At 35.3% G+C, this 6,203-nt stretch overlaps 2 non-coding genes across 2 annotated transcripts; both read right to left on the bottom strand.

Annotated features, from left to right (window-relative positions):
* Positions 1-2,591: 2,591 nt before the first annotated feature.
* On the bottom strand, positions 2,592-2,708 carry Trnal-caa (transfer RNA leucine (anticodon CAA)). The gene is made up of 2 exons: positions 2,671-2,708; positions 2,592-2,637 (listed from the first exon to the last, which is right to left on the bottom strand). It is a non-coding gene; the product is annotated as a tRNA-Leu (tRNA).
* A 3,098-nt stretch (positions 2,709-5,806) lies between these two features.
* Positions 5,807-5,923, bottom strand: Trnal-caa (transfer RNA leucine (anticodon CAA)). The gene is made up of 2 exons: positions 5,886-5,923; positions 5,807-5,852 (listed from the first exon to the last, which is right to left on the bottom strand). It is a non-coding gene; the product is annotated as a tRNA-Leu (tRNA).
* Between the last annotated feature and the right edge of the window lie 280 nt (positions 5,924-6,203).

Raw genomic sequence — 6,203 nt, 5'->3', positions numbered from 1 at the left:
AATGTTTTACAAAGACCTTTATTTTTTTTTAAGAAACATTGAAACCTATTTTTAAACTATTACTTTTCTAGGGGTGTTTTTAAAGAATGATCATAATAAATGTAATAAATAAAATAATTTTTTAAAGAAAAGCATGAAAACAGTTTTTAAATGTTTTAATTTTTAAAATTAATTATTAAAAAATACAATATTTATAATTTTTACATACATAGTTTGGAAAACAATGCTACAATTCAATTTAGAAAACACTGACCACAATTGTATACACAGTATAATACAGGCATGTACAACCACAGTCCCACGTCATTACCACACTTAACCACTGCTGCTGCTACTGCTGTGGTGGTGGTGGTGGTGGTGATGATGATGATGATGATGCTTGTGGCTCTTGCTGCTGTGATGGTGATGATGGTGATGATGATGCTTGTGACTCTTGCTGCTACTACTGCTGCTGCTGTGATGATGGTGATGATGATGATGATGTGGAAAGCACGAAATCACTGCAAACAGCAGACACAAGACAACGAGAAGTCCTGTAATCTTCATGATGGATATTGCTGCAAATCACGAGCTTTATCGCGAGCAAAATCAAATCAGTTGCTCAGCTCCTAGTTGTAAATCGATGTCTGATTAAACTAACTTGAAACTCCGCCTTTTATACACCATCTCCTTGTTTGAGATGTTGCGTAAACAGATCGTGACAACAGTGTTATTGAGTCTACACCTGTATTCACCGTGATAGGTAACACACCTCGAGTCCTTACACAGGTAGCTGATCTCAAACACTTCTAACATAGACACAAAGCATCTAGGCTTACATGTGGAGGGTTGTTCAAATGATGAAATTTGTATTTAGTAAACAGTTTTTTTTTTAACTTTATACTTGCATCATAGATGTATAAGAAAGCTAAACATTTTTTCAACAAAGTTGATGATACTTGGAGTAGAGGAAATATTGAAGTAAGTTAATCAACAAAGTTGATAATATTTGGAGTAGAGGAAATATTGGAGTTGGTTAATCAACAAAGTTGATGATAATTGGAATAGAGGAAATATACAAGATTTGTGACGGTGTTAAGAAAATTAAAATTTTGACAATGCCCGCTTTATGTATAAAAAACTTTATTTGATCCTAGCTGTAGTGGGGGAGGGGTGGGGGGAGGGTATAAAACACTATCGATATAGTAAAACCTCAGAAAATGACGTAAATAAATATAATTATTAGCAGATGCTTTAGTTAGTGTTTAGTTAAGAAAAAGTAAGCTTTAAGACCTGTGAAGTACTGTAGTATGTCGAAGGATGTACAAAACAATAACAGAGCAACAGATTTAAGCTGTTATGTTAGGATGGTTCCATATTGAATTCAATTAATTTCAAGCAATCTTTGAACACCGAGTAACATAAAAAATATATATGTCTGACCACAAACGTCAGAACATAATAATAATCAATCCACGTCTATGTTGTTATGCAATTAAAAACAACGAAAAAATAACGCACATTTTAAAAAAATATCTCTGCATGACATTGATTTGTTGAAAATATTGAAGAGAGAAGTGTGAACGATGTTACTAAACAGTTTTTTTTACACGATTACGTGTTACTTCATTTATTAGCTTGTGTGTTTATAACACGTTTGAATTCCGATCATTCAATAACAACGTTACGTGCGATCAACATTGACTAGACTCAGACACACATCCTTGATTTCTGTTATACAGGAGTTTACCTGTTGTTTACATGTCCATTGTTTACTTATGTGTACCTGTCTGTTTGGCAATTTTAATCTGGACGGTATAATGACGTGCTTACTGTATATAAGGGGTGGTTTTCATGATAGTTAAATCAGAACTCGAACTACAGTCCATAGTTGAACTTCAAATTTGAGATTTTTTTAATCAGTAGCGCTTGCGATTTGTAGCCATGAAGATTACAGGAATTGTTGTTGTCTTGTGCCTGCTTTTTGCTGGGATTCTCGGTCATCACCATCACCATCACAGCAGTAAACATCACCATCATCATCATCACAGTAGCAGCAAAAGTCACAAGCACCATCACCACCACCATCATCACCACAGCAGCAGCAGCAGTGGTTAAGTGTGGTAATGATAAAAATCAATGGCCATTCAAGCATTGGATAAACTTGACATACGAGTTTACACCATTCACATATTAGCCTGTACTATATTGTCTATATTGTATTGTTGCATTTTATTTGTCTTTTAAACAGTTATTTTATTAATTACTATTGACATTGCTGTTACATACATTATGGTAATAAATTTGGTGATTATCTTTTAAAACGTATTTGTTTTAATCTTATTTCTCCTAAGTATGACATATTCGTAATTCAAACACAGAGGGAAAAAAAAATTAATTACATTTTTATAAAACAAAATATGTAAAAAAAAAACAAATGGAACTATTAACATCGTTTTAATATAAAATTATGAGCTGTGAATAATTAACCATGTTTAAAAACGTGCAATCTACAAATGTTATCTCGAGATCTGTGTCTTCAACTGCCTCCACCGTGATAATGAGAAACAAAAACTAAAAAACCGAAATATATATCCAACATTAAAAGTATTTGTCAGAAGTGGGATTTGAACCCACGCCCACATTCGTGGACCAGAACACTCACATGTGTAGCACAAGAAGGTTATTAACCTTGAGTCTGGCGCCTTAGACCGCTCGGCCATCCTGACTTGATCAAGGTAGATGTGTATTACATATTCAATGGTATAAACAGCTATAGTTTTAATTATGTAGACCTAATGCTAATGTTTATAGTTGAGCGCTACACTTGCAGTCAGTACAACAGCACGTTCTTCCTGTTGTTCGAATGTTGGTCCTACATTGGTATCAACAAGTAATTGCAGTCTGTTATAGGATACATTTTAAGGTTTACTGGGATCAAGTTTAAAAATAATCTACGCAGACCTGCATGTCTAGCTGCAAAACGTTTATTTTAAAAAGGACATCAGCATTTTATAAACATTCAGACCACTGTTTTATGTGTAGGTTATCAGCGAATATTTGACCTTCAGAAATCTGCCATGTTTTGACGTCACGCCAACAAACATACGCACACACACACACACATTTGTCACGCTAATACACATACATACTCATACCATTTATTTACAACCAAGCTGTTACTGTATTGTCCAAATTTAAGACATTCAGTCACTCAATCATCATTAAAGTGGTGGGGGGGGGGGGGGGGGGGAGGGTGTCGTTGATCAACACAAACGACCTCTCCATAAATTTTGCCCATTAGGCTGCTTTGATAAATTCTCCGACGGGCAGCCCAGTCCATACCCTGGTGTCCTGCAACCAAAGACGTCTTTACCTCCCTCACCTTCTCCCTCCTGGCACCCTGCCTTGCATCAGTGGTTGTTTTTACTTTCTCGTATATACGAAGTATAAAGTCTTGAAATCGTGCAAAAAAAAAACAAAAAAAAAAAAACGAGATTTTTGCAAATGTCGACGTTATAGGGCTCCCTGAGTCAGAAAAATGTAGTTTTGCAATCTTGTCCGTATGTCTGAGTGTGTGTGTATGTGTGTGTGTGTCTGTAAACACATTAACTTGAGTACAGTTACAGCTGTTGATATTTAAGTATTATATCAAAATCGTAGATCCGTATCAACTTTTGAGCATTTTACGATAACCGGAAGTGGAACTTTTTCTACTTTCAATTTTTTCAAAAACCTATCTTTCTTCTTCTTCTTCGTTCTTAATTATTAGTGTAGAAGCGGATCGAGATTTATCTGCCAGTGGGTTTTATCGAGACTTTGTTCGAATTTATCAACCATGAGCTTTTTGCCGACTCGACCACGCCTCCAACACAATTAAGCGTTACGTGTCAACTGGTTATGCGCCATTGAGGCCATTGACTCCGATTTCAGCCTGCTTTTCTTTTTGGATTTGCTTCCATAGCCTTTGTCCAACCAAGAACAAAAAAACTTATAACTTTAGTACTATTTCAGTTACATAAATGAAATTTCACATGTAAATAAAAGATCTAATTCTCCGCCTTCTATTAAATTGTGAGTAATTTGACCGGAAGTAGTAATTTACGCTATTTCCGATTTCTCAACAAAAAAAAAAAACGCATGTGAATTTATAAAGTACTAATAATATCCCGCACTATTATGTACATTTTATTTGGCGTTCACTTGGTGTGCAATTCTTTTTTTTCCACGAGATTCTATTCTATTATAAAAAGTTTAAGTAATTAAAAATAGATTTAAAATATTGTCTATATCCCGAGTTGCCATATCCCGTAGTGTTATATTAGAATATTCGAGAAAGTTTATGAGAGATCACTCCCGGTTTAATTTTTGAGCTGCTGGCTCGTGTCACATGCCCATACCAACTGAGTTGCTTGCCTTTCCTTGACGATACTTGAGAGGTTCTCAAAACAACCATTCACATTAGTGTTCACGGACCTCGTCATATCATATGTGATATCTGTACGAGATCCTTGGGAGTCTGAACAAACTTCTTATATCTCACGGGACATGTACCATAGCTTTGTTCTTAAGTTTATTGAACAAATACTCTGCCACAATGTCTGCAAACACCTTTTGTAACATTAAGCTCAGTCTATTTTTACCTTCTAGTATACAAAGTATAGAGAAAGTATTGTAATCGCGCGCAAACAAAAATCGAGATTTGTGCTAATCTCGACGTTTTACACCTCCCTGAGTTGGAAAAACATAGTTTTGCAATCTTGTCCCTATGCATGTGTGTGTGTGTGTGTGTGTGTGTGTGTGTATGAATGTGTGTCTGTGTGTCTGTGAACACGATAACTTGAGTACAGTTACAGCTGGGTGGTTGATGAAATTTCATATAGAAGTATTATATCAAATTTGCAGTTGTGTATCAACTTTTGAGCGATTTCCGATAACCGGAAGTGGAACTGTTTCTACTTTCAATTTTTCAAAAGTCTATAACTTGAGTACTATTTCAGATAGATACATGAAATTTCGCATATAAGTAAAAGATTTAATTCTCTGCCTTTTATCATATTTTGAGTAACTTCCGTTGACCGGAAGTAGTAATTTAGGCTATTTCCGATTTCTCAAAAAACGCATGTGAATTTAAAAACTACTAATAATATTCCGCACTATTATACACATTTTATTTGGCGTTCACTTGGTGTGCAATTATTTTTTCTACTAGATTCTTTTCTATTTTAAAAATTTTAAGTAATTAAAAATGGATTAAAAGTATTATCTATATCTACATAAGAATATTCGAGAAAGTTTAGGGGAGATCACTCCCGGTTTATTATGTTGTATATTCCTGGTTAGCTTTTCGACTCGCTGTATAAACATTGCCAACGATGTTGTGTAACGACAGAACGAGCTCGGTACAGTGATAGTTAAAAAGATATGTTATTATGTAATGTATCTTTCAACCACTCGGCATCACAAAAACCCTACCCATCACCCGTAATTTGTTTTAATTCGTCTAAACAGTAGTAACAATAGTTGATAATTACTTTCATATAATGACCTAGTATAAGCCTAGTACACGCGTTAAGCCTAGAGATTAAAGGCCAAGTATAAGCCTAGTACACGCGCTAAGCCTAGAGATTAAAGGCCAAGTATAAGCCTAGTACACGCGTTATGCCTAGAGTTTAAAGGCGTAGTATAAGCCCAGTATAATAGTTTAGCATAGATTTTAAAGGTTAGGAAAAGTTTAAGAGCATAGAGTTGCATTAAAACATTTATTCTGTTTAAATAATATTATTTAAAAGATAAGATAGTACGAAGTTATTTCAACCAAAAAGATTGTCAGAAGTGGGATTTGAACCCACGCCCACATTCGTGGACCAGAACACTCGCCTGCGTTTCACAGGAAGGTGATTACCCTTGAGTCTGGCGCCTTAGACCACTCGGCCATCCTGACTTGCTTTGTTCTGAGACGGGTGCATTTATATAGATAAGAGCTAAACGTACGCTGTATACCAGAGATAATCAGAGATAATACTTGATACAGTTGGTAGGTAATATATTGATCCGATAACCTATTTAGAAGGTTTACTTTGTAAATTTATTGGTAGTTGTGAGGCAATTATATACTTAGTGTTTTTAGTTTCTTACGCATTCGTTTATACTCGTAGCTACCAGTGTTTCTTCCTGACTTTTTTCTCCGGGGGGCACTTGAAATTTTCGGGGGGGGGGGGGGG

Source organism: Physella acuta, unplaced genomic scaffold (assembly GCF_028476545.2).
Source record: "Physella acuta isolate Inbredline_101_S28 unplaced genomic scaffold, ASM2847654v3 ptg001020l, whole genome shotgun sequence".
Lineage (NCBI taxonomy): Eukaryota > Metazoa > Mollusca > Gastropoda > Physidae > Physella > Physella acuta.
This window is presented reverse-complemented; position numbering and strand designations above follow the sequence as displayed.